General features: G+C 57.0%; 1 long non-coding RNA gene across 1 annotated transcript in view; it reads left to right on the forward strand.

Annotated features, from left to right (window-relative positions):
- LOC141374058 (uncharacterized) overlaps positions 1 to 5,238 on the forward strand; it is a 19,312-nt gene extending 14,074 nt beyond the window's left edge. The window contains exons 2-3 of the long non-coding RNA XR_012380605.1: positions 98 to 203; positions 4,973 to 5,238. This is a non-coding gene — a long non-coding RNA (uncharacterized lncRNA). The remainder of the gene's footprint in view (positions 1 to 97; positions 204 to 4,972) is intronic.
- Positions 5,239 to 7,170: the final 1,932 nt, after the last annotated feature.

A 7,170-nucleotide genomic window follows, 5' to 3' on the forward strand; every position in this document is an offset into this window, starting at 1 on the left:
CAGGCGCCCTCACATTTTTTTTTTTTAGCTCCGGATTATGTATGGGATGATTACCTTGGATTAATCATTTGAATTGTGATCTTCCTCTTTCCCAAAGGAGAGGGCCTGAGGGGTCCTTTGGGCCAGGATCCGTCTCCTCCAGAACCCGGCAGGTGGTGTCCCTGATGTGGACACACCTTCACAGGTGCCCTGCTGACGCCCAGGTGACTTTTGTGGCTTTTCCTCGGACCCAAGGGCTAACTTCCTCTCCCTCTGGGTTTTCCTCTTTCAAAACTCTGCATAGCTGCTAATGGATGGCATAGGGATAACGCAGGTCAGGCCCCTGTGGACATTTTTAAAAGGAAGTCTCAGGCGCCTGGGTGGCTCAGTCGGTGAAGCGTCTGCCTTCGGCTCAGGTCATGATCCCGGGTCCTGGGATCGAGTCCCGCATCGGGCTCCCGGCTCGGCGGGAAGCCTGCTTCTCCCTCTGCCACTCCCCCTGCTTGTGTTCCCTCTCTCACTCGCTCAAATACATAAATAATGAATCTTTAAAAAAAAAAAAAAGAACTCTCTTTCAAATGAAATCTGTACCCACTGTCCGTATACGAAACAAAAAAAAAGAGAAGAGGTCCTTTGGCTGAGCTTGGATGGGGGCCTGGAGCCCTGACCCGCCTCTCCCAGCCCCTGGAAAGCAAATCTGTCACAGGTTCCAGAATTCTGCCATCATCCGAATCGCAATGTCTCCATCTCCACGGGAAGTTTTGTCATCTGGCATTTCAGTGGCTGCGTTAGAATATTACAAGAGATTTGGCAGCGTCCCAGCGGGAGGGGCGAGTGCCCGCACGAGGCGGGGAAGCCAGCGGGCGCGCAGGGGCTCTGACAGACCAGTGCCAGCTATCGGCACCATGCGAAGCACCTGCTGGGGAAAAGGCCTTGGGGAGAACCAGGGAACGGAAAGAGGGTGACACGTGTCTTATGGAGGTCGGACGGCTCGTCCGCTTTCCTGTCCAGCTAAGGACGCCCCCCGCAGCGGCTTGCCTGCGGAGTCCTGTCTGGCTAACTGTCGTGTGCCTAGCCTGCAGCTAATGAAACTGTAGCAGGCGCGTGCGCACGACCCCTCAGAATCCTCCCAAAACTCCAGGTCCGGAGCGGGGCCACACGAGCAGCCTCCGTGCTGGGTCCACAACCTAACGCAAGACAGCTGTTACTTGGGGTTTTTCGGGAAGAGAGGAGGGGCTCTGCCTGGGTGAGCAGAGGGAGCTGCTCTGGTATTGGAATTCTATGAAACCAAGTGCGTTCTTTGGAATCAATGAACTGTTCCCAGGCCCAGGAAGGCATGAGGTCAGGCCCGAGTTTGGGGGCTGATTTCAGGTGCCTGCTGCCTTTAGCAAAGATGGAAAAGCAACGAGCCCTGCCCTCCTAATTCCCCTCGCCAACCACACCGCGAAGGTTCACCATGTTCTCGGTGCAGTTCAAGAGAAGCTCACTAAACGTCCTGTCCTCTGAAAACTGACCCGTCCAGCAGGGCCCATGCCAAGAGTGTTTCTCTTCTGGTATCGGGGATGGATCACAGTGCTCCTGTGGTCAAAGGCACAGGTTCCCAGGTGAGGGGCGCTGGTCCCCGGAGCCGGGGCCCCACGCTGAGCCCCATGGACTCCCACTCAAGAGCTTCCTGAGAGGCAGTGTGGGGGAGAACAGCGAAGGGCCGGGATTGGGAGCAGGACTGTCCGAGCTCAGGCCCCAGCCTCTGTAACGGGGGCTAATGATGAGACCAGGGCCCTGCACACAGCAGGTGCAATGTAAGTGGGAGCCGCCTTGACTCTGACCCCTGGATCTGCCTCTGTGCTGCGCCTCAACCCCCCTCCGCGCCCCGGGGGCCACGCTCCGGTGATGATGTCTTCCCGGCGCTGAACACAGGGGCTGATTCTAGCTGTGATACCCCTGCCCACCCCACGCCCATCTCCGGACCCCGCGGGTGACGTGCACCCCGGAAGAGCACCAGCATCCCTGCTCCAGACCTTGGTGTCAGCAGATCCACTCGTGATTTGGCTGGAAAAGATCACTTTTCACCTCCTGCCCTAAGCTGCAAGGACCAGCAGCCATGTGGTCTGCGTTTCCCTGGTGGTTATGAGTGACTGTGACTGGAGAGGCCCCTCCAGGCAGTCCTGGAGCAGGTCAGTGGGGCCTGCTCAGCTAAAAAGGAGCTGGATGTTCGGGAGTCTCTCCAGCCAGGTCCTTCTGTGACCTGGAAAGAAGCCAGCGCCAGGATTGTCTTAAGGAGAGACGATGAGAATAATTGCCAGGTAAGAAAGCACAGTAGCCATAGACGCTTTCCGCAATGAAACGCAGCCCCCCGTCCTCCCTCTGGCACGCCGAACCCCAGAATCAATACCATCATTCCGAGTGCAGCGTCCCCAGGACAAGATGTGAGTCCGCTCCCCGCGCCCGGCCAGCCCCCTGGAGCCTGCTGTCTGGGGCTGTGCCCATCCCTTCCCGGGATCCCGGGCAAGGTGCCAGGGTTGCAGATTTCTCTCGTTTCACAGGAAGCTTTGTTCGAGGCTTGAGCGCTCACAGTGGCTGTGGCCCTCTCTCTCCATTCTGCTGTCTCAGATGTAAACTTAACTCGCTTTTATGGAGCACCTATTGTGCTCCACACACCATGCTGAACACATCCACCAGCACTAGCTTGTTGAATCCTCCGAGGTGGGTGTCACCGGCGTTCCCATTTTACCCGAGGAAACGGACACCGGGGGCAGAGCGGGGGGTCAAGTTAGCAAAGCAACACAGAAAACAGGGGCAGGGCCAGGGCTCCAGCCCGAGTGCACTCCCACTGTCCCCCGTTTCCCTTATCATGCTTGCCCCACATTCAGGCATTTCCAGTCTCTGAGGAAAGCGAGCCGCCGTGGGAGCAGGTGCTGATTAGAGGTTCTGCCTGTGGCGTGGGGGAAGATGCGGTAAGCGCGGCGGCTGGGGGCCCTGTGCCCAGAGGGATGAGGGCCAGGGGAGGGGTCCTCCTCCTCGTCCTGGAGACCAGGGCGCGGCCCGCGACGCAGAGCATCCCGGCTTCCAATCCCACAGCAGGGCCCCGACGTACTGTGCTCCGTGGGCCACTGTGGTCAGTACCCACTGGGGCTAAGTCAACCCCGAGACATGCCCACTCACTAAAGAGCCTCTCCATGGCTTGTCTGTCACAGACTCTTCGCGAGGGCCCATCTTGTAGGAAAGCGCAAGTGATGAGCGCAAGCAGAGCAGGGGGCCGCCCTTCCCCGCTTCTTGCAGGTCCCCACGTGGAGATAAAAGTATGGATCGCTCACCCCTCTATCAAAGGGCACCGAGATGTACAGCAAAGCGGACCTGCCTACAGATCTGTGGATTTTTTTAACTTATGAAAAAAAGAGGCCCTTTCTGACAGTTTTGCTTAGAGACCGGGGCAGAGACTGCAGGTTCCTGCGTGATGCCCGTTGTCCTTTCCCCCCTCGTTACAAAACTCCGAGTTTATTTGTGGCAGCTAAAGTCTACATTTGCAAGGTTACCTGGCCAGTGACGTAGCAGAGGTGGGGTATGTGCGACTTTCGAGACGTCTGCTTAGACTCGGATGGCAGGTTGTCCTTCTGTTGCCGTTTGCCGTTCTGCCTCGATCCTGCTGCCCGGAATGCAGATGGGATGGCTGACATGCCACAGCCCTCTTGAACCATGAGGTGACCCTGGGGATGGAAGCCCATGCTACAGATGGTGCTGGAGAAAGCCAGAGCAGCTTGGGGTTTCCTGACAACTTCGTGGAGACGCCATGCCTCCCCAGAACTGCACTCCTCTGGCCTCTCCTTTGACACCAGAGAGTGAGCCCTTGTATCCATTGTGGGAAGTCTAAGTTAATCCTTAAAGGATGGGTCTTGTTTGACTGAAGGTCCTGGAATGTCTAGCTAGCCCAGGGCACCTGAGTCCTATCTGCTCTCTGCCTTTTTAAACACACATATGTGAGTCTCCCTCACAGTGTGATGAAGCACAGAGCATATGTTCACCTGTGCAAGTTTAGGTATGGAGACTTTGCAGGTAGTACTAAATTAATGCCTAAATTCAGTCCTTTGTTGAATAAATATGTATGACACATCGACCATGCCAGGCATGGAGCTAGAGACATGATCTCTACTCTCTGGAACTTACGGGCCATTTAAACAGTGAGATGTGTACTGCGGGAACGTTCTCTGACAGAGAGGAGCTCCCCAACCCAAGCTCGGGGAAGTCTTCCCAGGAAACACTGGGGCCTGGAGGGTGGGTGGGAGGCAGGCAGGCCTTGAAAAGAGAAGCTTTCTGTGGCTGATGTGCAACCCCTTTCAATGGACCGCACTTATCCTTTCCAGAAAGTCCGTGACCCAGCAGCCGAGTCTTGCTAAACCTGCAGTGATCTTGAGGTGATCGATGCTGATGACCGTTCTGTTGCTGGACCCACATTCATTTTTTTTTTAAGATTTTACTTATTAGAGAGAGAGAGAGAGAGAGAGAGAGAGAGTGCCCACGAGCCGGGGAGCAGCAGAGGCAGAGGGAGAAGCAGGCTTCCCCCCCGAGCAGGAAGCCCAACTCAGGGCTCGATCCCAGGACCCTGAAATCGTGACCTGAACCGAAGGCAGACGCTTAATGACTGAGCCCCCCAGACGCCCCACACCCAGAGTTTAGAAGGGAGTTCATCTTTTTCCTTCTTTTGCTTTTACCACAGTGTTTACTTCCCACCAGGGCTGAGAGCAAGGGGGAAAGTGCGCGTGGGTCAGACAGTCCAATCCGATCCAAGGAGTAGATTTAGGGAAAGGTCACACTCTGTGTGTATCCCGATCGGTTTACATTCCAGGGCCTGGGAAGAGGGGGGGGGGGCGGGGGAGTACCCCCAGTGAGCCCTGGTCTCCAGCCCCGTTTGGCCGTCACTCCCCAGACCTGATAATATCGAGGCAGCTCGAGGCCTACCGCTTCTGCCCTTAACAGAAAGTTTTTGTTCACATTGAAGGTGAGAATGAAATGGTTATAAGTAGCAGAAGCCAACTTGAGCCAGCTCACGCAGGAAAGGACAAGTCACTGAAACCGTGGCTGCAGGAACGTGGCGCAATCGGGGGCTGGAAGGCATCGGGAGTGTCTCTCCACGTCTCATCTCTGTGTCCACAACCACTCTACTTTTCTTGCTCTGTGCGCCGAGTCACAAAATTAAATCAAATAATCATTTGATAATAATGCCTTAGCATTATTTTTCACGTGGTCAAGAGGTCGGCCCAGAAGGAGACTCTTAGTCTCAGTTCCACACCAGCTGGCCCAGCCTGGCTTAGAAGCCCCTCCTGGGGTGCAAGCCACGGGCAGGGGAGGAGGCCACAGCAGACCACAGTCGAGCCCACGCCGGCAGCCACGGGCATGTGAGCCGGCAAAGCTGGGGAGGGAGGGTCTGCTCCGGCCTCCCCCAAACCCTCCGATCCGCACAGCCCTGACAAGGCTCAGTGAGAACCTGGTCTCTCAGGCAACCGTCCGTGCCCTGGCTGGGGTGAGGGCCAGCTCCATCAAGGCAGAGATTTCTATCTGCTCAGTGCACTCTCAAGCCCAGCATCTAGAACGATGCTCGCACCATGGTAGGCAGGCAGATACCCAGGACATCACACAATGAATCTATGCCTTCTTGGAGAGGGTGGGGGGCAGGGGGCAGCAGGGGAGGGGAGGGCACGGGCGAGGGATGTGAGCCAAATCGGAAAATACTCCTGAGGCGCGTGCTTATTTGTAGGCACGGGCCTTCCCAGCTTCTGGGCCCCAGACAGGATTAGGGAGCAGGGACGAGCCCTGGTTTTGGCGCCTGGCAGACACATCGCTTCGTCCCACAAAGCCTCGGTCCCTGGACGCCAAGCACTGCTGTGCTGTTGGCCCCTCTCTGGTCCTGTGACCCCTGGCCACCTCCACGTCCCTCTGTTTGTTTTCTTCGTTTCTCGTTTGTTTACCAGGGCACCTAGACCTTGGGGTTATTGAGATTAAATGGTATAATCCGTGAAACACTTCCTCGTAGAGGTGTATAAATATTTATCCACTCTTGCGTAACAGGGCTGGGTGTTCTGCTGTTTGGCCGGAGATGGGGTGGACCAGGGTGCTGGTCCCTTCCCTTCCTACAGGCCTGGGGCTCTTGGAGGGCGTGGAACTCACCAGCATGTTGACTCTCTCACACAAGAGAAGCCCTTCACCTGGCCCCTCCAGCTCCTCTAGGCTGTACGAAGACAAAGCGGTGTATTGGCGTTGCGCTGGGCATGTCTCCCGATCCTGTCCTGGTCCTGTGTCAGGGAACAGGCTGTCCAGCAAGCAGTGAGCCCTGGGCTGTGAGGCCCCTTCCCCACCTGGCTTCCGGTCCCCAGTTCCCCTTCTCCTGCCCCCCTCCCCAGCCATCCCACCCCCCCCAGATGGATTCCCAGCTCCCCTGCCCCTTCAGCCTCGCCACCTCTTCTGCTCTGCTCTGCATGCCCTGGCCCACCCCCCCTTCCCCGCCTCCCCCCAGGCTCCCCTCCAACAGGGGGACCAGAGAGAAAACGTCTCCCAGGGCTCGTCCCCCAGAGACTCCCCTCCCTCCCTCCCACCCAGCCCCAGTTTGGCCTCAGAGCAGACCATTGGTGATGGTGATGACCATTCCCATCCTCGGGGCGGGGGAATGGGGGGCAATTATCAGACTTCAACAGTTAGGGACGCAGTGACAACCTAAACCAAATGGAGAAGGCGGGAGACATTTTTTTTTAAAGAGAAAAAGAACAGATAATTTCCAAGGACATTAAGCTCTATTCAGAGACACAATCTCCAATCAACACGATGAAGGGTGGGCGGCCCCAGGGGACTGGCTGAAAGGCAGCTTGATGGTGAGAGTGTCCTAGAGCTGGCTTCTCACGCAGAGCCACCCTCCCCCCCAGCTCCGGCCCTGCCCTGGCCCCTCGGGGGTCAGGTCCAAGCTGTGGGGCTCTGGGCCTCCCTGCCCCCTGGGGCTGCCTTCCCGAGCGCGTCCAAGGCCTCCCTCACAGGGACACAGCAAGACGGCAAGACAGGTTGGCTGACAGAATTCTCTGAGTCGCCCAGAAGGAATGAAGCCTTGTGCTATTTCCCCGAGCACTGACCGGGGTCGGATGCTGAAGATGCGGGCGTGCTGAAGTGTTTGACTTCTGAAGGCAGGGGAGGAAACACCTGGGTGATCAGGCC

This window comes from Callorhinus ursinus, unplaced genomic scaffold (assembly GCF_003265705.2).
Source record: "Callorhinus ursinus isolate GAN/ISIS: 27379988/994484 unplaced genomic scaffold, GSC_fseal_2.0 scaffold13, whole genome shotgun sequence".
In the NCBI taxonomy this organism is placed as follows: domain Eukaryota; kingdom Metazoa; phylum Chordata; class Mammalia; order Carnivora; family Otariidae; genus Callorhinus; species Callorhinus ursinus.